At 37.8% G+C, this 27238-nt stretch overlaps 1 pseudogene; it reads right to left on the bottom strand.

Annotated features, from left to right (window-relative positions):
* The window catches only part of LOC131489602 (U1 small nuclear ribonucleoprotein C-like), a 42062-nt pseudogene extending 15593 nt beyond the window's left edge, over nt 1–26469 (bottom strand).
* Nucleotides 26470–27238: the final 769 nt, after the last annotated feature.

Genomic DNA, 27238 nt, shown 5'->3' with positions numbered 1-27238 from the left:
AATTAAGGGATCCTACTCATAAACTTCCTCCACTATTTTCCCCACTGATTTTAATTTTCTCAGGCTCATTGTTATAGTTAGAGAAGGTATCAGAACTTTCTCCACTCTACCTATGACTCATGACAGGTGAAAAACCCTGGAAGAGATGTATTGCAGGAATGCTCTGGCCTTCAGGAGCCAACACAAGAATGTCCTATCCTCCTCCTCTCCTATTCACCCCCCACTTCCCCAATTCAGAGACTCCTTTTTCATGATTCAGAAATAGCCCTTGTCAGAGTTGCTAGCTGTTATATGCCCTCCTTGCCGGAGTCAATCTTTCCCGTGGTCTTGACTTCTTGACTCTGTATCATTCAAGGATCAAGGTCCCAAATAAACCATTTCTTTATAGCACATCTTAAAATTCTTTTCAGAAGAAAGAAATGTGACCCTTCTATTTTTCATAGCCAATAACTTAAGGGACTGGCATCTGGGTTGATTGGACTACCCCGTCCTTGTGGAAAAAGGCACTTTTTAGGAGATAAATGAGGACAGGCAGTTCTGTTTTATAGAGGTGATCTTGAATTTGACCCTAAGCACATATAGTATAGGGTAAACGTTAGGTTAATGTAAACAATCACAGCAGAAATTGGATAAGGAGACTGGAAAATGGAACCAGATCTCACAGTGTTATAATGCCAATAATTGGGTTTCTCTGTGGTTGGAATTAACTTTAAAATTTGTTTTTTTATTTTTGAGAGACTGAGGGCAAGCAAGGGGAGGGACCGAGAGAGAGGGAGACACAGAATCTGAATCAGGCTCCAGGCTCTGAGCTGTCAGCACAGAGACCTACGTGGGGCTCGAACTCATGGACCGTGAGATCATGACCTGAGCCGAAGTCAGATGCTTAACCGACTGAACCACCTAGGCACCCCTGGAATTAACTTTTAATACCAACTTAATTGTTAACAGAAACAATGACATTTATGTGATGTAGTTACTAGGAGTGAATGATGATAAAAAAATTGTAAAATTTTGTATAAAAAAAGATAAACTGGAAAAAATATATCACAGACAAGTTGTTAATATATCTAATATATGAGGTACTAAAAATAGAGAATATACCAAAATTCTATAGAAAAATTGGCACAGGATTTGAACATGCAGTTAGCATGAAAAGAAGTAAATATGTCCTACAACATATAAATAGACCTACAACCTTGTTCACATTGAGAGAGACAAATCAAAATTAGGCTGATACTTTTTCTTACCTATCGATTGTAACTGCCTCTGTAAATATCATTGTTTGATACTCATCATATTCTGTTGGGGAGCCTGGATAGAAATAGGCATTTTAATTTATTGCTTATAGAAGGCAAAGTTGTAGAACTCCTATGGGATGGATATCATTCTATCTAGCAAAATTACATATACATGTGTGTTTTGACCCACAATCCTACTTTTAGGTATCTATTAAGATTTGCTGGCAAAAACCACAAAATGACTGATATGCAAGGTAATTTATTGCAGTACCATCTCTAATGGAAAAGACTGGGAACAATACAATTGATCATCAGTAGGGGAACTGGTAAATAAATACTGGTGCAGTTACATAATGCACTACTATGTAGATGTAGTCAGAAATGAGAATGAGCTCTATACATTGCTATAGAAGGATCTCTAGGATATAGCAAGATACAGAGGAACATGTACAGTATGCTATCTTTTATTTAAGAAATTAGGGAGGGATAGGAATATAATATATATAATATTCACATATTATATACAAAATATAGTATGAAACATTTAATATATAATGTGCAATGCATAATAATAATTGCTAAAGTATTAGGGTTTTCCAGAAATTTAGAACTGATAGGATATGTGTGTGTATACAAAGATATATATATATATCTTTATTTTATTTTAAGGAATTGGTTTATACATTTATGAAGATTGGCTATTCCAAAATATTAAAGGTGGGCTAGCAGGCTGGAGACCTAAGAAGAATTAACGTTGTAGTGTGAGTCTCACTTTGCTAGCAGATTCCTTCTTGCTTCAGGGAGGTCAATCTTTTGCTCTATTCAGGCCATCATCTGATTGGATGATGCCCACTGACATTATGGAAGGCAGTCTGTTTTGATCAAAGTCTACCAATTAAAATGTAAATTTCATCCAAAACACTGTCATAGAGACATCCAGAATAATGTTTGATTAAATATCTGGACACTGTGGCCCAATCAAGTTGACACATTAAATCACCTATCACAAGTATAAATAATATGGGATATATTTGCTTATATTTAAAAAAATGAGGGGCGCCTTAGTGGCTCAGTTAAGCGTCTGACTTCAGCTCGGATCTCATGGTTGGTGAGTTCGAGCCCTGCATCCGGCACTGTGCTGAGAGCTCAGAGGGTGGAGCCTGCTTCGGATTCTGTCTCTCTCTCTCTCACTGCCCCTCTCCCACTCGCGCTCTGTCTCTCTCAAAAATAAATAAACATTTAAGAAAAAAAAAAAGAATGAAAGGGAAAAGCTCAAAACTGATTTTCAATTTTTTTATTTTTAAAATTTATTGTTTATTATTTTTTCCTTTCGTTTTGTTTTAATGTTTTTTTCCCCTTATTTTGAGAGAAAGAGAGTGTGAACAGGGGAGGGGTAGAGAGAGAGAGAGGGAGACAGAGAATTCCAAGCAGGTTCTGTGCTGTCAGTGCCGAGCCTGATGTGGGGCTTGAACCCACAAAACGTGAGATCATGACCTGAGCCAAAATCAAGAGTTGGACTCAGCGAACTGAGCCACCTAGGTGCCCCTATTTTTTGTTTTTTAAAGTTTTATTTACTTAAGTCATTTCTACATCCAACATGGGGCTGAAACTCACAACCCTGAGATCAAGAGTTGTACCTGTTCTAATAAGCTAGCCATGTACTCCCTAAAAACTGATTTTTTAAACAGTGATTCCCATGCAGGGGCTCCTGAGTGGCTCAGCCCTTTAAGCGTCTGACTTTGGCTCAGGTCATGATCTCATGGTTCCTGAGTTTGAGCCCCACTCTGTGCTGATAGCCTGGAGCCTGCTTTGGATTCTGTGCCTCCTCTCCCGCCGAGCCCGTGCTTTGTCTCTGTCTCTCTCAAAAATAAATAAACATTAAAAAAAAACTAAAAGTGGTTCCCATGGATAGAAAAGATGTGGACACTTGAATTTTCTGAATGTACCTTAGTTTTGATTTTGGAATTATGTAATTTTTTTTGTAATTATAAAACAAAATTAAATCAACATTAAAAAGCAATTCTATGCTATCTATCTTTCTCTGTATGATGTATTTCACTTAGCATAACACTCTGTTTTCACTCTTATGTGGATCCTGAGAAACTAAACAGAAGACCATGGGGGAGGGGAAGGAAAAAAAAAAGTTAGAGAGGGATGGAGCCAAACCATAAGAGACTCTTAAAAACTGAGAATAAACTAAGGGTTGATGGGGGGTGGGATGGAGGGGAAAGTGGGTGATGGGTATTGAGGAGGGCACCTGTTGGGATGAGCACTGGGTGTATTATGGAAACTAATTTGACAATAAATTTCATATTAAAAAAAAGAAAAATTAAAAAAAGCAATTCTAAAAAGTTGAGAGGAAAATAAAACAAATGAACTTGTGTACAAAGTTGGTGGCTTACCCACATTGCAACAAATATTTTGGGTGAATTTATGGCACATCAGTTTGACAGTGTATATCCTTGATGGGACATATCTTAAAGTCAAATAAGAAATTTTAAACTTTTTAAAACTTTTTAAAAGATTCATGTCTTTGGTTAGAATAATGGTATTCTTATTTTGAAAATATATTATACAAACAGTTGGCTTAAATGATTAATTTTAATAATGTCATAAACAACCTTCTTTTTCAGCATAAAGGACAAGAGATACAAATACAGAAACAAAATTAAATAATTATATAAACTTCCTAAATTTCTAAATTTGAGTTGAAAATTTTATTTATTTTATTTATTTAAAAAAATTTTTAATGTTGATTTATTTTTGAGAGAGAGAATGGGAGCGGGGAAGGGGCAGAGAGAGGGAGACAGAGAATCTGAAGCAGGCTCCAGGCTCTGAGCTGTCAGCACAGAGCCCCATGTGGGGCTCAAACTCACAAACCATGAGATCATGACCTGAGCCAAAGTCAGATGCTCAACCGACTGAGTCACCCAGGCACCCCTTGAGTTGGAAATTTTAATGTGGGCTCATTATGTATTATATCTGTCCATCAAAAAGGCTAGCAACAGTGATCAACCCAGTAGCTAAGAGTACTCTTGATGCCTAGATTATGGTCTATAATTGTCATGTCTCCTAAAAGGAATTGATATTACTTGGATGAATAGCTAATTTCGGATCTTTTGGAGAATATGTGAAAAATGACTTTGAAATATCTTTGCTGTGTCAAAAAGCAAGGAGGCTAGCAAAGACAACTGGGGTCATGTCAAAAGGACTCACAAGCTCATGGGAGGGGCTCGCACTAACCAACAGTGATGGTGTGATTTGAATATCAAAAAGAATAATTACTACAATGGATTGAAACATATAAAATATGTTTAAAACCCATTAGTACTTAAGGATAATGATTCATTGGTCATCACATTATTATTAAGGATAATGATTTATTGGTCATCATATTATTATTCTGAAAACAGGTGAAGAAAGGGAAGAATCAAACTCTTGAACAAACTCCATAATCTGAACAGACACTATTTCAGGATAACCAAATAGTTCTTGTGGGAAAACACTTTCTTAAGGAATATCAGCTAACAAATGAAAAAGGAACAATGGAATTATTTGCATTTTATACCTCTAATTTAATTATACAAAGGACATAGGCAATGGTCATTATTGGCTGCTAAAATCATCAGCATAAGAGATAAGGTATCCCTGGAGCTCATGCAGCATCCTCTTGGACCGCCTCTGATTTTGGCCTCATCTATGGCAGACAGATCTGTTGCATTCACATTCCTCCTCTCCCACTGCCAGCACCCCTCAGTGCATGTGGAGTCTTTTTGTTCTATGCTCCTCTGCCTTCCTTCTTACCTCTTTGAGTTGTCCTGGCTCCAGCATTCATAGTCAGACCTGAGTGTGGAAGAGGCAATGTCCCCAGGAGCAACCCTCAACAAAGAGGGACTGAAGGACAAATGCTCCTGCCTCCTATTTTCTAGGTGGCCATTCTTGAAGGTCTTCTCCATGCTTCTCAGGAGGACTTAGTGGAGTTGCTAATACACACTTTCATTTCTTTTTCTTCCTTTCCTGTGTCTCTGGCCCTGTACCTTCACTGCTGCTTCCTCAGATCAGCTCCCAAATAAGCCTCTTGCATTCAAGTTCTTGCTCCAGACTTTTACTTGGAAAAAACAAAACTAGAACAGAAATTCTGTAATGGATAGATCAGGCTGACAACACATGAGCTCACTGGTTCATGATGTCACAGAAAGAGAGATAGGTAGATACTGTGTTTCTAGCACCATATATATTCTCTCCAAATGTTGAGCTTGAATCTGACCAAGCCTCCAGATTTAATTACTAGTTCATAGTAGTTATCGGTACCAGTAATCCAGAATGTGGGAAACTCTGCAGAACAAATGGCACAGTTTCTGCCACAACTAAATTGTACAAGAAAAAAGAGGGAAAAGAAAACTAGATTAAAATACACTTAAGAGATATCAGTCAAATCTAATGGTTTATTTAATTTCATTTTTTATTAAAAAAATTTTAAATTTTATTTTTGAGAGAGAGAGAGAGAGAGAGATACAGAGTGTGAGCAGGGGAGAGGCAGAGAGGGAGACACAGAATGCGAAGCAGGCTCCAGGCTCTGAGCTGTTAGCACAGAACCCAGCCTGAGATGGGGCTCAAACCCACAGACTGGGAGATCATGACCTGAGCCAAAGTTGCTTAACCGACTGAGCCACACAGGTGCCCCAAAATCTAATTATTTAGAACAAGCTATAAAAATGATAAACTATAAAAACGATACACTAATTATGGAAGTTTAGAGAGATTAAGGAGCTGTTATTAATTTTGTGTGGTATTTAACTGTCCTATTTTGTAGAGATGTTCACTAAAGTATTTGGGAATGAAATGATAAGTTTGGGATTTGCTTTATAATAATCTAGTGGGTAGGGAAGTGGGTGGGTTATGGACGAAATGAGATAATCTCATGTAAGTGGCATGTGGGTGGGTGATGGATATACAAGGGTGGGGGGGCTGGTGGTGGAAGTGTTACTATACCCTTCTCTTCACTATTGAATAGGTATGAAAATAAGTGTAATGCATTTGTTTCCCCCAAGAAGACATGTTTCTTAGGATGCAGAAATGAGAAACTACTATACTAGAAGTTCCAAAACAGACATATGCTGTGACCTTATGCTGAGCCATTTGGCTCCTTTATCCCTCTGGGACTGTTATTTGTGAAACATGAGTGCATGCAGATTAACACCTTGCTTTCTTGCAGGAAGTGCTAGGCTCCTATTAAGCAGGGAATGCTCTTTGAGTAATCTTTGGTGACTATAAGGAGCTGAGAGAGATGTTTTGGTGAAGTGTGCCCATGTGCTCAATGTCTGTGAGGAGTCAACAGATTCCTTCCCTTAGATGGTATCTATTTTGATGATGTCTCTGAACCTATATTCTTTGAAGCAAGGGGTAAATACTGTTAACTCTGTTTATCTTACAGCACCCATCCCAGTGTCTTCATTACGTAATGTTTCATTATAGTTGATAGTGTGAATGTGTTGGGTGGTTTTCACCTGGTAAGAGAGGCTTAATGGATGGCCTGTGCTAGCCTGTGAAGTCAGTCCTGGATTCTTTGTCTGGGTAGATGAGTCTGCGACTCACTTCACAGAGCAATACCAATGGAATTTGTGTCCTTTAACAACTGGAACTGTGGGAGAGCGCATATATTTTGACTGTATGTCAGGCACTATGTGCTCTCACTTCTTTATCTTCTACTGGGGATGCAGTGTTGCCCCTGGAACCCTACGTTCTTATCCTCTATTCCTGATGTAATTTCAGATGTGTCTAACTAAGTTGGTTTGTTAAGGCTGCAATAACAATGTACCATAGGCTATGTGGCTTACACAACAGAAATGTATTGTTTCACAGTCTAGAGGTTGGATGTCCAAAATCGAGGTGTCTGCAGGTTCCTTCTCAGGGCTGAGAGAGCAAAGCTATTCCAGGTTTCTCTCCTTGGCTTGCAGGTGGTTCTCTTCTCCTGATGCCACTTCACATTGTTTTCCCTCTTTGTATATCTCTGTGTCCACATTTCCCATTTTAAAAAGAACACCAGTTATATTGGGTTAGGGCCACCCTCATGACCACATTTTAACTTCATTATGCCTATTAAGTACCCATTTTCAAATGCAGTCACATTTTAAGGTACGGGGGTTAGGACTTCAACGTATGAATTTTGGGAGGACATAATTCAACTCGTAAGTCTCCAAAAGGGAAAATTCCTTATGCTTCTGGAATAACATGACTTTTCCAAAGACTTCCTTGCTCCAGAATGGGCTCTAGTAGGGAGACTTTAGGGATGGAAAAAGGTGAGAATGTTGGGGTTACTATTCTGGGAATTCTTAGACACATACAAGCATGCAGCTGCTGGCAAGTTACAAAGTACTTGATGTTCCACGTGAATTACCATGCTTAAGATTCAACTATTGACTTGAAAGTTCACAGGTAATTTGAGCTCTTGAGTAGCTTTTCATTATATTAATCTGGCTATGATTTTTCAAGTAACAGAAAAAGGGTTGAAAGAGGCTGAGGCTCTACTGATGTCACAACTCTGGTACTTGCTGTGGGGGAGGGACATGATAAATGGTAAAAAGGCAAAACCCTGTTGGCACCTTTATTCTGGCCATAAGAGTGTACCCTCTTCCACTTACCAAAATTTAGGTGTGGAGAAAGAAGGAGAAATAATTTCTTTAGCAATAAATAGAACCAGGAAGGAGATAACAGAGAGGGTGTAAGTATAGATGTTTCTGTTTACAAATCTCAGTGAATTATTAAGAAAACAGTGAGGGGTTTTTATTAAGAAAACAGTGAGTCTGGGTGGCTCAGTCAGTTAAGCATCCCACTTTGGCTTTGATCATGATCTCTGTGAGTTCGAGCCCTGCATCGGGCTCTGTGCTGACAGCTCTGAGCCTTGAGCCTGCTTCCGATTCCGTGTCTCCCTCTCTCTCTGCTACTCCCCTGCTCGCACTCTCTCTTTCTCTCTCTCTCAATAATAAAGAAATGTTGGGAAAAAAAAAAAAGAAAACAGTGAGGAAGAAGGTGAAGGAGTACTTATTGTATAGCCATGGGAAGGAAACAGTGAAAGGAACATTTTTTTGGAGGTGAGTGCCCTGTGAGGGTATAGGATAGCCAGCTAGATCCTGCTATCTCCAGTTCCTGTCAGACCTGGCTCAGTCTGGCCCTTGGTGCTTGTCCCATTCAGTTATGGGATAAGGTTCTGTGCTTCCTTGCTCTCTGATTCCCTGGCCCTAAACATGGGCATTTCATGTGTTCTTCTCTAGTTTACCACCATCCAGTCTTCATTCTCAAATTGCCATGTGCATCTTTGCCCTGCACGATCCCTTCCTTTTACAGCTCCTGTCAGCAATGGATGAGAGAAAATCCCTCTGCCAGCTCAGTAGTACCATGGAATCCCAACTACAGCATTCGGCTTTCCCTTTTTGTCTGGCTGGAGAAATGAATTTGCAGCTAGACTGTTCAGCCTCTATTCTACACTCTAGTTCCTTGACGAGAATGAAATCAGAGAGCTGCTTATGGAAACCTCCTACAGATATAAAAATATGCATATTCTATAGTTTTAGGGACTACACGGCTTACGTATATTTGCTCTAGGGATGAAAAGCTAATCCAGTGTGAAGTGGGGTGACTGTCAGTTGTTGCTTTTATACCTGGATGCTTCAGCCTGCCATGCCTCCTGGCTGGAATTTCTATTTGACATATGAATTTCATTAGAAAATATTTCTTTGGGTTGTCAGAGGTTGGAAGAGGAATGTTGAACCTAGACAAATTGCAAAGACAAGATCTGAAGTGGGAAGTGTGCTCAGAGGATGCTTAGGGAAAAGAGGAGAAATGAAAAGGGTCTTTGATATTATTTGCTTCAGGTGGAAAGTGTAATGGTTGTGGTTTCTAAAACAAGCCCTCTGGTTTGCAGAGACTGGATTGCAGAGGGCAGGGGCTGGAGGGCATTTTTTTCTTCTTAATCTCTAAACTTTTTGTCCTTCTCTTTTCCTTGCTAGAAACCTTCTCGGTCTCTCTGCTTCTCCCTGCTCTCCACCCCTCCTTCCTGCCCCATATCACTTTTGCAGTCATCCCAATACTTTCACAGCTGTCTTTCCTTTTGTTTTAAGAAGGCCTCAGGGCACAGTGTAAAGCTTCTTGGAATTTTGGGAGGGATGGGTAAAGGCAGGTTCTTAATGAAAAATAGGGACAATAGTCCTTGAAATTGTAGTGAAATTCACTGCAATTCCTAGATATGTTAGAAATGGAACAGTGTGTCTCTTTTTTTTTTTTTTTTTTTTTGGGACAGAGAGAGACAGAGCATGAACGGGGAAGGGGCAGAGAGAGAGGGAGACACAGAATCGGAAACAGGCTCCAGGCTCCGAGCCATCAGCCCAGAGCCTGACGCGGGGCTCGAACTCACGGACCGCGAGATCGTGACCTGGCTGAAGTCGGACGCTTAACCGACTGCGCCACCCAGGCGCCCCAGTGTGTCTCTTTTTTGATTCTCCAGCTAGTCTTCCCTGTCAGGGCAGGACCTAAACTTTCACTGTAATTCTTAACACCTTCTTATCTCAAAATAAGGAAATAACATTGACTTCTCATGGTGATTGACAACAGTAACTCCTCTGGAGAAGGACTTTCGTGACACTTTGGTTAGAAAAGGCTTTTTTAGGGGCACTTGGGTGGCTCAGTTGGTTGAGCCTCTGACTTTGGCTCAGGTCATGATGAGGTTCACAGGTTTGAGCCCCACAATGGGCTCTGTGCTGGAAGCTCAGAGCGTGGAGCCTGCTTCAGATTCTGTGTATGCCTCTCTCTCTCTCTGCCCCTCTCCCACTCATGCTCTGTCTCTCTGTCTCCCTGTCTCTCAAAAATAAATAAAAGCATTAAAAAAAAAAGAAAAGGCTTTTATATGATTATATCATATTGTGATAGAAGCTAACCATTTGAGCTTATTATCTTTATATCTATCTAGTGAAAAAATCAATCATGTGGTCTTATCTACCATGTGAGTTGATTTGGATGTAGGCAGATGACCCAGTTCTAGTCACTAGAACCCAAGGTCAATCTTCTAGGGACCTCCTAGGAAAGGTTCCTTTAACTGAAAAAGAAAACAACAAACAAACACATAAATAAAACTGATACTCAGTATGGGCTGCCCCTCTTCTTCCCTGGATGTTGTCTGTCGTCTGTGATGTTTAGAAGTGCAGCTCTTGGGACAGTGAGAAGAGGCAATACTGATACACCAGAGTAGAAGGGTGAAAGAACTTAGGCCCTGGTGACTGTCCTACCACTGTGTTTTTTGGTTATGTTTGTTGTTTGTTTTGTCATTGATCTGAGAAGCTAGTGTATGTTTTACTAATATAATTTCTTTAAATATATCCTGGACATAAATTAGGTAAGGCTATACAGACATAGACTAAAATATGAGCAAATATGAAGAAGAAATACGGTGAGGTAGTTAAGAACAGAGGCTTCTGGCTGAAGCTGGCTGTCAGTTGCCTCATGTACAAATAACAGTACTTGCTGAGTGCTAAGCAATAGAGACAAAGCACTGAGCGCAATGGCTGGAGCACATTACATACCCAATAAATATTAGCTACTATAGTTGTTATGAGTAATATCAACATGAGCTCCAGAGAAGATACAAAAATTGTCAGGTTTTGGTAAAAAGAAAAAAAGAAGTTTCTCAAAGAACAAAGATGTTATGTTCATGATTTTCGCTCTAATTTAGATAAGTAAAAATATGATTTGATATTAAAGATACATAGAATATGGAATATTTTCAAGGATGAACATTTAGAATATTTTGTTTTAATAAAGAATTTTTAAGTTAATTAATGTAAAGAGTCGAAGAGACATAATAGCACTATGTTGCATTCAATTGAATAAAAATATCATACAGAAAATAATGGATTATGATTTAACAGCTAATCTGGGAGTGGTAGGAAGTAGAAGAAGGATTTAGGGACAAATTACTCAATTTTTGTATTTACCCCAAACGTAATGCTTCCTTTCAAGTAGCAGTGAACGGTTAAGAATTAACTATTGCCTAATATAAATTTGGGTTTTATCTATGAATCCTAATTACTCATATCCAGTCATCAGGGATAATTGGGAGTTAGTAGCATTGCAGGATAGAATGATGTAACTGGTTTAGGCTGTTCTCAACTGAAACGAAATGTCACATCCATCCCCAAGCTGATTACTTAACTACTTTCTCTTCAAACACACAATGGCATATTTACTCCTGATACATGTTTGTGTTGACTTTGTGATCTGATTGTGCTCAGTTGTAAATTGTTTTGGGGGAAATAAATATTGTGAAAGAGATTAGTTGATTCAAGAATGTGAGGTTACTTGTGGTGGATCATAGTGTATAGAGATGTGGAATCACTAAGTTGTATATCTGAAACCAATGTAGCATTATGTGTCAACTATACTCAAATAAAGAGTCAAAATTAAAAAAAGAAAGACTGTGAAATCCCTATCAAAATAACACCAGCATTCTTCACAGATCTAGAACAAACAATTGTAAAATTTGTATGGAACCACAAAAGACCCCAGATAGCCAAAGCAATCTTGACAAAGAAAACCAAAGATGGAGGCATCACAATTCCGGACTTCAAGCTGTATTACAAAGCTGTAATCATTAAGGCAGTATGGTACTGGCACAAAAACAGACACTCAGATCAATGGAACGAATAGAGAACCCAGAAATGGACCTACAAACGTATGGTTAACTAATCTTTGACAAAGCGGGAAAGAATATCCAATGGAAAAAAAGTCTCTTCAGCAAATGGTTTTAGGAAAACTGGACAGCAACATTCAGAAGAACAAAACTGGACTGCTTGCTTACACCATACACAAAAATAAACTCAAAATGGATGAAAGACCTAAATGTAAAACAGGAAGCCATCAAAATCCTAGAGAAGAAAAAAATCAGCAAAAGTAAAAGGCAACTGATGGAATGGGAGAATATATTTGAAAATGACATATCAGATAAATCTGTAAAGAACTTATCAAACTCAACACCCAAAAAACAAATAATCCAGTGAAGAAATAGTCAAAAGACATGAATAGACACTTTTCAAAACAAGACATCCAGATGACTAACAGACATATGAAAAGATGCTCAACATCACTCATCATCAGGGAAATATAAATCAAAACCACAATGAGGTACCACCTCATGCTGGTCAGAATGGCTAAAATTAACAACTCAGGCAACAATTGATGTTGCTGAGGAGGCAGAGAAAGAGGAACACTTTTGCACTGCTGGTGGGAATGCAAACTGGTGTAACCACTCTGGAAAACAGCATGGAGGTTCCTCAAAAAATTAAAAATAGAACTCCCTATGACCCAGCCATTGCACTACTAGGTATTTATCCAAAGGACACAGGAATGCTGATTCGAAGGGGCACATGCACCCCAATGTTTATAGCAGCACTATAGACAATAGCCACAGTATGGAAAGAGCCCAAATGTCCATTGACTGATGAATGGATAAAGAAGATGTGGTATTAATATATACAATGGAGTATTACTCAGCAATTCAAAAGAATGAAATCTTGCCATTTGCAACAATGTGGATGGAACTAGAGTCTATTATGCTAAGCAAAATAAGTCAAAGACAAATATCATATGATTTCACTCATATATGGAATTTAAGAAACAAAACAGATGAGCAAAGGGAGAGGGAAGCAAAAATAAGATAAAAACAGAGGGAGACACCGTAAGAGACTCTTAAATACAGGGAACAAACTGAGGGTTTCTGGAGGGGTGTTGGTTAGGGGAATGGGCTAAATGGATGATAGGCATTAAAGAGGGCACTTGTCAGGATGAGCACTGGGTGTTATATGTAAGTAATGTATCACCAAATTCTATTCCTGAAATTAGTAGACTATATGTTAACTAACTTGGATTTAAATAAAACAAAAATAAAAGCAAAAATAAAACAAAAATGAACAAACAAAAGAATACATTCCACTGAGCATGTATAGTAAAAATACAGTGTTAATAACTTGAGGTAATTGTGTTCTCTGTGTAGTTCTATCATCAACTTGATACAGGGTTAAAAATAATGAAGCATTCATTTCCATTTTTAAAAACTTTAGTTTTTTAGTTATCTTTTGGACATGTAAAATATTAACAAAATACCAAATCTGAAAAAAAAAAGAAATATAGAATGTAAGGCCAATTTTTAGCTATAGTTGCTTATCAGAAAACTTGGTAGTATCTTCGTAGTCCCTGTAGAATTCCCTGTAGAATTCTATAATGGCTTAAGTGTCATGCAAAACATTTTGCCATTTATCTTTACAATGTAATAGAGAGGTACCTTATGGGGATGAAGTTAGAAAAGGCTTTTATATGATTACATCATATAGTGATAGATGCTAACAATTTGTACTTATCATGAGAATAGTTTTCTTAAGAGAATTCTTGATAATTTTGCAACTGCTGTTCGCTAGAATAATATAGCTATAGCTTATATCATAAATATAAATAACAAAGTTAGAAATAGGCAAGAGGGATTTAAAATATGTCTAGATAGAACAAATTAGAATTTGTGTATATTGGCTTAGATCTTGTTTTGATTAAAAGATGACTGGGAAGATTGGAAAAATAAATGAACAATTCTAAGAAAATATTTCCTAGAGTTATAATCCATGCCTTTGTAATCCATGACCTCTGGAGTAAATTATTGAAGAGCACATAAGCAGAGGTCAGAAAGAATATTCCTTAAATCTCTGAGTTGGAATAACACATAGACTGAGGATTATTAGATATCTAGAGCTCACTATAGCTTTATTCTTAAAGCTCAGATCACAGGATAAGTAACAGGCATCCTACTATCCCTAGTTCATTCTGGAGCTGCTGAACTGAGAATATGTGTATATCAGAGATGAAGGTGTCTTTCTTTTTGACTCCACTAACTTTAGGGCTAAACCCCAAGAAGAGCTCAAAGTCTCTGCTAGCGTCTACTTGTCACTACACAGCTGGAAGGAGTTAAATAAAGTGTAGGTGCACACCTGTGTATTTTACTTGACTGGCTAATAAGTCAATGTCAGACAGGAAAATTTTAGTGAATGTATATTGTATACTTAGCATTGTGAAAGATACCATGAGATGTCAGGAAGGTGTAATATAGGCTTCTACTCACTAAATGCTATAATTGGGATTTTTAGCCAGGTCTATCTGACTACAAATCGTATATGTTTTACTATACTGTACCATCAGCTAGGCATTTTTCTTACATTATTTTATTTAATGTTTACAGTAAGCTTGCAAAGAAATTATTATTTATAATTTGTTCAGAAAACTCCACCATTTCAGTAGAAGGAACCCCGTTAGCAATATAAGAAATGGAAAAGTATTTTTCAAAATCAAAAGAACCAAGCCAATTGCACTCTATATACAGGTTCTTGCTTATATAGTTGTGAAAGTATTATCATTCTCCTTTTATGTGAGGAAACAGAGGTCCACAGGAGTTCACTAACCTTCTTAAGTTTTGACTGCTAGAGCAGTATATGCAGAGCTTGTACATAAACTCAAGCCTGTTGATTTTTCCCTAGTTCATGCTGTCTTCTAGACTGGGAATTTTAGCCTGACCTTGGCAGGCAAGATTTTTATGGGCAGACAGGAAGAGTATGAAATGATAATTGCTCATTTCTTGAGGTGATTAGAAGGATACAGCGTCAGTCACCCAGTTCTTAAAGTGATTAGAGAGATGTGCACGTGAGTCTACACCCTCCTTAGAGGTTCACAATAGGTACTTAATACTCTTTAGTTGAATGAGTGAATGGCTGAGTAGTGTGAGTCAGATTCTTAGGTGAGCCCTTAAAAGACTTTTTTATGGATCAAAAACATGGGGGGAACATACTATATTAGCCCAGTGTTCTTGTGACAAATGCCTAACTTAAAAATGAATGGAGGTGAAAAAGACAATCTCAGTTGAAACCCACATTAGAGCACCCAGTGCATGTGGGAATGGGTGCCCTTTGCCATCTGGTTCTGGAGGAGGGAGAAATAAGCATCTTTGCATTACTGCTACTTCATCGCTTATCAGGGCTCACTGGTGCTTACCAGATAGTCTTTTATGAGCCAGTAGAGTTGTTTCTCTTTTTAGAGAGCTTACCTACATCCTTTATTGTAATTTAACTCTGAAGTACCAGGAAAATGAACTGCTTGCCATATCATTAGTTTAAAAAGTTTAAATATCACCCATTTTGTGCATGTTGTATTTCAAGATTTAAAAAAGTTCATTTAAAAGGTGAAAAAAAGTAGCGACAGCAGTCTTTTCCAAGAAACATCAGGTTTTCCATTGTTAATTGGTTAATATAGTACTTGTAAAGTGCTTGGAAGATGAAAAAGCATGGTGTAATTAAGTGTCACCTTTTTTTATGAGCACAGTAGACTTTAATCACATTATAAGGTCGTAGTGTATCTATTTTGCTACACTGGAGAGGTGTTTTTTCTTTCCTTATATTGTAGATATTTCTCTAGAAGAGAATATGGAAAGAAATTATTTTCTCTGGGTTTCTTTGAGTGTTTCCCACCTTTAAGCCAATTGATATTTTTGCATTTTCTGTGAGTTTGGAAATCTAGTCCTAGGTTCATAGTACCTGGGGGTGGACTGGGGGGCTGTAGGGAGTCTGGCCTGATTTCAATCAGGTTTTCTACTGAGACTATGGCTCCTAATTTAATTTTATTTAAACACTGCCATTCTTTTTACTCTCAGAACTGTAAATTTGCAGGGGCGCCTGGGTGGCGCAGTCGGTTAAGTGTCCGACTTCAGCCAGGTCACGATCTCGCGGTCCGTGAGTCCGAGCCCCGCGTCAGGCTCTGGGCTGATGGCTCGGAGCCTGGAGCCTGTTTCCGATTCTGTGTCTCCCTCTCTCTCTGCCCCTCCCCCGTTCATGCTCTGTCTCTCTCTGTCCCAAAAATAAATAAAAAACGTTGAAAAAAAAATAAAAAAAAAAAAAAGAACTGTAAATTTGCAGTTATAGTTAATCATTCCTCTCTTCAGTCCCAGTGTCTGGGACTGGCTTAACAACTGGCTAGTTATTAAGTCCCAGATTTATTGGATGGGTTCCTGTTTACCAAGACCTGCGCCACAGTTTTGGGTTAGGTCTTCTGGATTCGCGTCACTTTTCTGCTTCCCTTTGTTTATATAAACACATTCTTACATTTTTTTTTTTCAACGTTTTTTTTATTTTTGGGACAGAGAGAGACAGAGCATGAACGGGGGAGGGGCAGAGAAAGAGGGAGACACAGAATCGGAAACAGGCTCCAGGCTCCGAGCCATCAGCCCAGGGCCTGACGCGGGGCTCGAACTCACGGACCGCGAGATCGTGACCTGGCTGAAGTCGGACGCTTAACCGACTGCGCCACCCAGGCGCCCCAACACATTCTTACATTTTGAAAGGGTCCTTGAACATCACAGATGAAAGTTGTTGTTTTTTTTCTTACAAGAAGGACTTCCATTTAAACGATGAACAACAGCCCCATACACTGTGAATAGCATTTGTTATTATTTTGTGATGTTAATGCCTTAAAATTCTACAAGTGGAAGTCCTGCCCAAAAATTTCCAATGTTTTTTTGGGGGAGATAACTAAGTAGATTTTTTTTTTCCATGACTGAGTTATTTATTTTGCAGTTAATCAAGGTTGACATATTCTTTTAAGCTTTCATATTGAAGACTCATAATTAAAAAAAATCATAAAATACTGAGCAATTATTTATTTATATTAATACCCAACAAACTAAGGGAAAGAGCAATGGATTCATATTCACATAGAATTACTTATTATATAGGGGAGGAAAAATTCTCCTCTACTGTCTTTGCATCTCTGGTTGGGCCTAAGAATTAAACTGACATAAGATAACAGGAGAAAAGCATGCACATTTTATTGAATTTTTACATGTACATAGAAGCCTTCACAAGAGTATGAAGGCTAGAAGAAGTGACCAGAGAAGGAAGCTTTTATACCTTTTAGAGAAAGAAACAATATATTTGCAAAGAATTGACAAGACAAAGACATTTGGGCCATGGGTAGTAAATTATGAAGAAGTAACTAAGAAGATAAGGGTTAGTTTAACAAGGGTTATTTATACAGCCTCTTGGCCCTAATTCCCTGTCTCTGGTGGTAAGGAAGTCATCTATCTTGGTACAGGGAGGGTAACCTGTAGCCGCAATACCATGTTTATTTTAGCCTTTGGTCTGTATTTACTTAAATAATTTCAAAGCTTCCCACCAATCATTTTACCATAGCTTCACCTTTGGGGAGTTCTTTGTTTTAATTAACCTTGTCTTTGATTAGAATTATCATTCAGTTGTTTTTTAAGAAGGATTGTATTCATGTACTTTCATTTAGGTAATGTGTTGTTTGTTCTTCCTTTTTTTTCTGGGTTCCTTAAACATACTTTTAAATTTCTTGTCTTATCATCTCTCTTGTATCTGTCTTTTGAATGAAAAAAAAAAAAAACCAACCCAGATGTTTCACAAATTTGTCCTTTCTCAAGGTCCATGCAACCTTAGTTTTTAATATTATAGACTATGTACTGTAGCCTCTTGGCCATATAATACTATCATTTAACTCATAAACAATAGTCATGTTTTGGGTAAAGCTGTTGCAGCAAAATCTTGACATATTCTCTTTTATAATTTTCACATTTTAAAAGTTTTCATTTTGCTTTATCATAATTATAGATCATAGATTCTTAAATGTTGGAAATTTCTTAGAGATCCTCTAGTCAATCTTGAACCCCATGAATTTTATTTCTTCTTACAATGTCATTGAAAGATTACCCAACCCTTACTTGAACTCTTCCATTGACACGGAACTTGCTATTTTGGCTGAAGTTCTTTTCATTGTTGAAAATTCTGACATTGAATAGAAAGCTCTGTCATTTCCATTCCTGCTCATTAGTTGATATAATCAAAGTAATGCCATATTTCCTCTTTCTTAAGAATCTTGTAAGAAGCTCAGTAATTTTGTGTATCCTGATTCTTCTCCATTCACATTTTCCTCTTTTGTAATCTCTATTTTGAAGAAATGTTTTGAGGGAAATTTTAACTTGTAACCTCCTATTCTTTTTAATTAGCCCAATACCTTTTAAAATTATTTTACTTCCTCTTTGAGAATGCTGTGCTAATATAGTTTATGAATATGAATTGTTGTGTGAGTAAAATTATAAAGTAGAAAGTCATTTGTATTAAGAACATACATAATATCTGTATAGTACAAATTCATATCTACAAGGAGGATGACGTCAATACCTATCAAATAAAAATATTACACACATAATGAGGACTGACACTGTGTGTCCAAAACAAAAAAACCCTGTGATGCCAAATAAAAACCGTCCATTTAGGCAGGAGGCCCAGATTACCCAGACAAATGAAAAATGTAGATTCCTTCTACACTGAGTGAGGGGAAAACAGGACAGGTTGTTCACTCCATCCAATGTAGGAGGTGAAATCCTCTAAAAAGCCATTCCAGGATGGAACTGTTTCAAAGATGGTTTTTATCTCCAATTTCTGTGGACATCTCTAACCTATAAAATTGTTAAGTAAGTTAAGAACAAGAAAAAGCACCAATGCCCTTTCTCTCCCTATTTCTTTCTTTCTGTTTTTCAGAATAAATAGGAGTTGGAGGAGAAAGACTGCTGCTGTTGGTTTCTAAGCAGCACTGGGGAAAAACTGGCAAAGTAAATGATAAAGAACCTTAGCCAAATTTTTGAAATGTAAATCCAAATACTCTTGGTGGTCAGTATTCCTCTTAATGACCAAGTGATAGTTATCTAAAATGGAACCCAAACTATAACTTCATGAGCACACAATATCTAAAATTCTTGATCTGGACCACTTCGTTCAGTAATGAAACTCAAATTTTCACTGTCCTCTCTGGTTTATACTTTTGGCTCATACTGATTTTATCCTTAAACAGATGAACAGGTAATTTTCTTAAGACAATGTAGTTAAGTGGATCTCCTTATGCTGTATTTGTGCAATTAAAAAAAAATCCCCAAATTTACACGCAGGATTTTATGTTTATTCTTATCTTTTTTTCCTTTGATATTGTTCTTTCAAACCCTCAAGATAATTTTGAATATTGGGCCCATCAATCATCATGCCAACACTTTATTTGGCCTGATGTGAAAATCTGATGAAGATATCTTAAGGTGCATTCATTTAGATAAAAAATTACAAAATGTTGAATGAGATAGGAGCAGGGTCAGAGTCCTGTAGCATGACACAAAAGTCCTTCTTGTAGGTGGATATTAGTCAACCCTCTGGGTACTTCATGCATATCAGCTAGCTAGGAATTCTACTCTACTCTCATGCAGCCAAAATTTCAGAGTTAGAGCTACATGAATCAATAAGTTCACCTTTAATGACGATGTCTAAAATGAAGATATATGACACAGACAGCATTCTCTAGCATAATATTCCATACTTAAATGTCAGATTTTTTTCTGATTTCTTTTCTATTATTTTATTTATGTTAAAGTTGTTTTGTCATTCCCTCCCCCCCAACTACTTCCTCATCCATTCTCATTACTCTCTTCTCTGTTATCACTTTGAGGCATTTGGAATGGAACACATAACTGCAGATGTGCTGATACACAGATATATACCCATCCATATGTATGAGAATTAAGATCTGTGCCCTTTTAGCATTAAGCTTAAATGGTTCTTAACATTTGAATGTTAGGTTTCTAAAGAAACCAAAGCATTCTTTTTTATCTTTAAAATATTGATCCATAGAAATAGAGAAATTTTTTGATTTAATTTTCTCCCATCTAGATGTAACTTGTGGGATTCTACCCTATGGGTGAAATAATAAGAAAAGATCAGAGGCAAAGAGATGGCAGGATGTTAGGTATTCTAAATGGTTTTAATAAAATCCTATGATCTGTCATATCAAGTGCTGTGAGCTAGTTTCCTACAGGAAGAAAAAAGATGAGTGAAAGACAAACACAGAGTGGTATTGCTTAATAACGGAGGATGAGTTTGGCAGATGGTAGACTCCATTCTTTGCTTGAAAGCTGGGGGAGGATAAAGTGGACTTTCCTTTGCAGAAAATAGAAAATAGCTCTTTCCACCTTGCTAGATGCCTGCAGGTCTGTGTATGTTCTCAAAGTTTGTCAAATATCTGAGCTCTATGGTTCTGAAATAGAGCCTCTCTGGGATGTATTGGCAGAGATTCCTTCTTCATACTTTGAATAACAGTTCAGAAAAAACCAGTTTTGAATCACTCCATTAGAATGCTTGAAGATCACTTGCAATGAGGTGTCAGTATCAGAGCAATTAAGGGAATGTATAAGGATGTCATACCAGTTAAGCTACATAGTTAGAGTTAAAAAATTTTTTTTAAGTTTATTTATTTATTTTGAGAGAGAGAGAGAGAGAGCACAAGTTGTGGAGGGGCAGAGAGAAGGAGAGACAGAATCCCAAGCAGGCTCCGTGCAATCAGTGCAGAGCCCAATGCGGGGCTTGAACGCACATACTGTGAGATCATGACCTGAGCTGAGATCAAGAGTCAGATGCTCAACCGACTGTGCCACCCAGGTGCCCCTAGAGTTATTTTAGATGGCAAGAGGCCAGTTATATAATTATCATATTTCTGAGTTGGAATGCAATGAAAGTGAACATTTATTAAGTGCCAGGTACTGAACACTGCATTTATTAGCACATTTAATCCTTACAATCAACATAGGAGATGGGTGTAATTTTTATATCCCATTTTTTTGATGGAGAAGCAGGTAAAGTAATTGTCTAAAAACTGAGATGTAGTGAAACCCTGAATTTGAATCCAAGAAATCTAGTTCTAGAGCTTACAGTACTTAACCAAGATGCTGTCCTGCCTGTCAGGACTGTAGAGAGATAAACCAACTTCAAATTTGAAGTGTAAACTATTTGTTGGAAGTCAACTAATCAGTGGAATAATCAAGGATACTCTGTTGGTAGAAGTTCTAGATTGATAACATAAAAACTCTGGATCTGTCAAATTTAAGTACTGTCTCCAATAGGTTTGGAGTTTGCTATATAATAATTTGTCTGGTCTTTGTCCCAGGTTCCTGACATGGAGTTCTAAAACCCTTGGAACTTCCCAAATGATAGAAGTATTTTTGTTATTCATGAGCCCCTTAGATCACATCTGAGTTTATGCTAATGAGAGGACTCAAGCTTAGGCCCCTAGATAGCTTCAGAAAGGGCTCTGTCCCAGGGTTGGGACTTAGAGCCAGACTGACCTCCACAAAGGGACAGAGGGCTGGAGATTGGGTTAAACCATATGGCCAATGATTTAATCAATCATGCTTATGTACTGAAACCCTAATAAAAACTTTGGACATCAAAGTTTAGTTATGCTTCCTTGCTGGTGTACACATTGATGTGCTAGGAGGGTGAGGTGTCCTGATTCCATGAAGAGTTGTATCTTTTATAACAAAACTGTAATCATAAGTGTAATGCTCTCCTGAGTTCTGTGAGTCATTCTAATGAATTATCAAACATTAGGGGGCTTATAGGAATGTCATAGGTTTATAGACAGTTGCTCTGAAGTGAGGGCATTTTTGTTGTAGCCTGGGTCCTTTAACTTCTGGGCTCTGTGTTAACTCTATGTATTTCATACCAGAATTTAATTGAAGTACCAGTTGTGGTTGAAATAGAAAAGGGGTGATTAAGATAAACATTAATCATTACTTCCTCACATTTGGTTGACTTTATTAAATATTGCAGTCAAGGATGTAGACAAGTGTAAAAGATGACTGGTTTTGAGCTCCTCCTGAAGGATGTACATGTTTGTATAAGTTCTTGGCTTGAGTGTGTATAAAAATTCGAATATTTTGAACCATGTATGTGATCATATGCTTTGATTATAGAGAAAAAAAACTTACCAAAAGAATAGAAGCTGGAATAGTTCATTGATGTTGCATTTTCCTTTTCATTATAAATTTATAAACATAGGCAGGAAGGAGTTTATTGGTATCACTGAATTCAATCTGCTTAGTGCACTGATGACGAGATTGAAGTGAATCAATTCAGATTTGACAACTTGTCTAAGGTCACACATTCAGCCAGGGTCAAGCTGGGACTGGATTCTAAGCAGCTCTAAGACTGGAGTGGAATCTAGCCTTGATGTTTTCTAGTCTACAGAGGTATCCATTAAAGAAGAGGTTGTGCATATGTCTTAAACACTTACATATTTGTATTCATTATGTAAATTGGTAAGTAATATATAAATGCGTTCTTACTGCAAATTTCAACAACACAGAAATAACTATGAATAAATAGAATAAACATCAAAATTCCTTTTTCCCATACCTATCACAGTTCTGTCTTGCAGGAAGCCATTTTCACTGTTCTAAACATTTCCCCATGCATTTACATACACATAGTGATATATCGGCTTGGTTAAAAGTGCTTTTCCATAAAAGAGCTCATGAGTACATATTTCTCTTCAGCTTTATTTTCATACTTAATCATAAGTATTAGGCATATATCTATGTCATCATTATAACTCTAACTCATTTTTCTAACTTTTTCATGGAATGTATATATTCAATTGTGTATAAAAAATAAAAAAGAAGACAATATTCTCATCATCTGACTGAGAGACACTAAAAGAGTTTCACTTTTACTTTATGGATTTCCATGACTTTCCTTTTATTATTGTTTGCTTCTTATGTTATACTTGTTCCCTGACATTAAACTGTTTTTTTCTAAATGTCTTTCATCTCTTTCTCTTTCCTAAAAGAAATGTATTTGTAATAGATGCCTATTGCAGCATTTCTAACTTTAGTTTATTTAAATACTTCATCATGTGATTAACTGTAAATCTAAGTCTAGTTCTTTATATACTCTGATGAGAAGGGGATTTGTGATCATTAGGACCAGAAATTATTCATGGGTTGCAAAGAAAAGAAACAGAGAAGAACATGGTGTATGCTTCAGTTATGTGTAATCACTTAAAGTGTTTTTCTATGTACTTGAGCTGGCATAGCATTAGACCTTCAATGCATTATTTACTGAATGTTCTTAGTGCAGATTTACAATACTGGGTGGTTCTTCTCCCTACAAAAGATTAGAAATTAAGGATGGGCTCAGTGACTGAAATATTCACACTTAAATTTTAATCCTACCTAAATTTTTTTGATGGAAATCACCCCTAATTCTCATTTCTCATGCTTATTCAGTCTGATGAAGACTGCTTGGAGCTCAATTACATTAAAAATGGAAACTTGTTGGGGCGCCTGGGTGGCTCAGTCGGTTCCGCGGCCGACTTCGGCTCAGGTCATGATCTCGCGGTCCGTGGGTTCGAGCCCCGCGTCGGGCTCTGTGCTGACAGCTCAGAGCCTGGAGCCTGTTTCAGATTCTGTGTCTCCCTCTCTCTGACCCTCCCCTGTTCATGCTCTGTCTCTCCCTGTCTCAAAAATAAATAAAACGTTAAAAAAAATTTAAAAATGGAAACTTGTTTCTTATTGATTGTGGTATGTACCTTATTGCATAAATTATGGTTTCTGAAGTTCATGTAGTAGATTGTATTAATTCTTTTGTTTACAGTTGAAAGACAAGCAAGTTTCAGATGGTTCTCCAATAGGCCCAAAATAGAAGCAGCATTTGAGTGTATCAGTTGGATAAGAAATATGAATAAGCATAATAGTAAACATATACACATATATATGCTTTTTATTTTTTTATTTTTTTATTTTTTTTATTTTTTTATTTTTTTTTTAACATTTTTTTTATTTTTTTATTTTTGGGACAGAGAGAGACAGAGCATGAACGGGGGAGGGGCAGAGAGAGAGGGAGACACAGAATCGGAAACAGGCTCCAGGCTCCGAGCCATCAGCCCAGAGCCTGACGCGGGGCTCGAACTCACGCACCGCGAGATCGTGACCTGGCTGAAGTCGGACGCTTAACCGACTGCGCCACCCAGGCGCCCCTATATATGCTTTTTAATTGGGATAATTTTAATATAAATGTTTCTGTTATATAGGCCTTTGCTATTAGTCAGTTGGCCAGTGACTAAATAAATGATATTCACGTTGCCGATGAAAAGTTTTTGATGTATATAAATCATCACTGTGTTTCTTCCATTCTTCATCATAGTCTATTGAATATAAAACACAATGCTACGTTCACCACAGCCTAAGTTTTAAATGGCCTGTCATGCCTGACAAGAACATAAAACAAAGGATAACAGCAAAATAAGGTAATATAAATTTCTCCCTCTAAAAATCTCAAGTTGATATTTATGGAATCAATAATCTATGGCAACAAGTAATGAAAAAGGATCTATTTTATTTGGGGTATCACTAAATTTGGGACACAGATGAGCAACATATGAAAAAAAGGTTTTTTTTTTTGAGGAATGCTAACATTGAAGAGTCTTGTAGTTTTTTTGTTCATTGATTACCTTATACATGCCTAATACAGTGTGACATATATAGTCATGGAGTGTGACATATAGTTAATCTACATCCAAATCAGAAATTGATTTTGATGTATTAAAACATATTGAATGATTTTTTTTTTAAAGGAGGCAGCTTGTTATTGTTAAGAACTTGGACTTTGTAGTCTTACATATCTGAGTTTGAAATCCAGCTCTATCCATACTAGCTCTGGGACTTTAGGCTATCTAGTTAAGCTCTCCAAGCTTTAGTTTTCTCATTTATAAAATTGGATAATGATACCTACCCACAGAATTGTTGTGAGAATTAAGTTGGCATGGAAGAAGTGCTTACCACCAGAATATTATCTCCATACACTCATACATGGTAGACATTAAGTGGGGCATTTATTACTTAGGAAATATCATGGCTCTGTGCATTTATCTTCAGGTCTGATTTCAAGCTTGGAAAGTCATTTTTCTATGCGTGCATTCAACGAACATTCTTTGAACATGTGCTTTGAGCCAGGAACTGTTTCAATTAGGATACTGAACAAAGCATTCAAAAATTGGGAAATCTTCACTAGGAAAGTAGCATTTGAGCAAAGATCTAAAAGAGATGATGGGGAAAAAAATAAAAGATGATGGCGAGAGCCATAAGGATATTTGGGGAATAATTCCTGCAAGGCTCTGTGATGGGAGTAAAGTTAATGTGTTCAGGGAATAGCAGGTAGGCCACTGTAGCTGGAATAAGGTCAGAGAGATAGATGGGGCCAGGTTGTACACAACCTTGCAGGCCATTGTAAGGACACTGGCTTTTATTTGAAATGAGATAGGAAGCTGGGAAAGGAATTTTGAGCTGAGGAGTGACATGATCAGACTGAAATTTTAAAAACTGTTGTGTTGAGTATAGTACAGGGCAGGAAGAAGGAAGAACAATTAGGAAGCTTTTGTAATAATCTAGGAAAGAGAGGATGGTGGCTTAAACCAAAATGATAGAGGCTGAGAGGAGAAGAAAAGATTGGTTGGATTCTGGGTAGAGTTCAGAGATAAAGTACACTGGATTTGCTGATGCATCAGATGTAAGGGGTATGAGATAAAGACAAGAGCCAAAACAACTCAGGAATTTAACCTACCTAACTAGGATGGAGTTGATGTTTAGTGAAATGGGGAAGCCTATTGGGACAGTAAGTTTGGAGGGAAAAGTCAGAAACTCATTATTGAACATGTCAAACTTGAAATATATATTGGATATCCAAATGGAGGCAGTTCGAGGAAGAGGTCCAGGCTGGAATGTACATTTGGAATCATTAGGGCATAGATGCTATTTAAAGTCATGAGACTGGTGAGATTACCTAGAGAATGCATGTTGAGAAAAAAAGGAAGTCCAAAGACTGAGAACTGAGATACTGAAAAATTTGGAGGATTAGGACACGAGGAGCTAGCAAAGTGAATAAGGAGGAGGGACCAGAAAGAAGGAGGCAATCAGTTAGTAAAGACTCAGTTATTAAAGATCAGACTTTGGAAGGAAACTGGGGCTAAAAGAGGCTCACCTGCTAGTAAAGACAGAGGTTTATTTCAAACCAGAAGGAGAACTCATCAATGCAGTTCCCCTGTCAGGTCTGGCCCACTCCAGGAGAGCAGGCCATTCTGCAGCCTCCTGCACCATCACCTGGATGACACCAAGATGCAGAGGTCGCTGTCCCTGCTGAACACTGAGAACCAGGGTGGGTGTCCCTACATGGAGCACCCCGGCCACAATCTGACCCCGGGTCCCAGCATCCTCCTCCAGGTAACCACCGAGAGAACATCCAAGAGATGGCAGTGAGCCAAGAGTTCCCATGCTGGGTCCACAGTGCCAAGCCCATCTACTTCGTGTTCCACGGCCACTCCCCAGGCAGTGAGGGCACCATGGAAGTACATGTAACCCTGCTCACCTGGACACTCAACCTGCAGATGGACAATTAGGCCCTCTTCAGCTGTGAGACCAAGAACCCACTGCTGTCAATGACCATATAGGTAGAGATTACACTGGGTGACTTGAATGTCTTCCCCAGCTCAGATACCACTCCCCACAAGAAGACAGGTGTCTGGTTGGCCCAGAACCTATCCCAGTGGGTAGCAACTACATTCTTCCCATTGATGGAGCCAGAACCCTTGAAATTACCCTCTTTTTCTGCTTGCTTCTCATGCTCCACATCCAATCCAGCATCAAGCCCTGGCAGCTCAACCTCAGGACTTATTCCACATCTGCCACTTCTTGTGGTTTCCTCTCCAACCACCCAATTGCAGGCATTCTTGTTTCCTGCCTAGATTCTTACAGTCACCTCCAGACTGGTCTTTCTGTTCCCACTCTTGTCCTTTTCTGTTCTTTGTCCTGATCAATATATTTAAAATATAAATCAGATTATGACACACATACACACTCACCCCAAGCCCTCCAGTGGTAGGCAAATATATTGATAGAACAGAATAGAGTCCAGAAATAGATCCGCATAGAGAGAGTCAAGTAGTTTTTGACAAAGGCCCCCAGGCTGTTTAATGAGAAAAGAGAAGTCTTTTTAACAGATAGTGCTGAAAACTGGAGAGAAGCTTTAGAAAAAAATGATCCC

This window comes from Neofelis nebulosa, chromosome 11, assembly GCF_028018385.1.
Source record: "Neofelis nebulosa isolate mNeoNeb1 chromosome 11, mNeoNeb1.pri, whole genome shotgun sequence".
NCBI classification, from domain to species: Eukaryota; Metazoa; Chordata; class Mammalia; order Carnivora; family Felidae; genus Neofelis; species Neofelis nebulosa.
The sequence above is the reverse complement of the archived record's forward strand: the minus strand, read 5'-3'. Positions and strand labels throughout refer to the sequence as shown.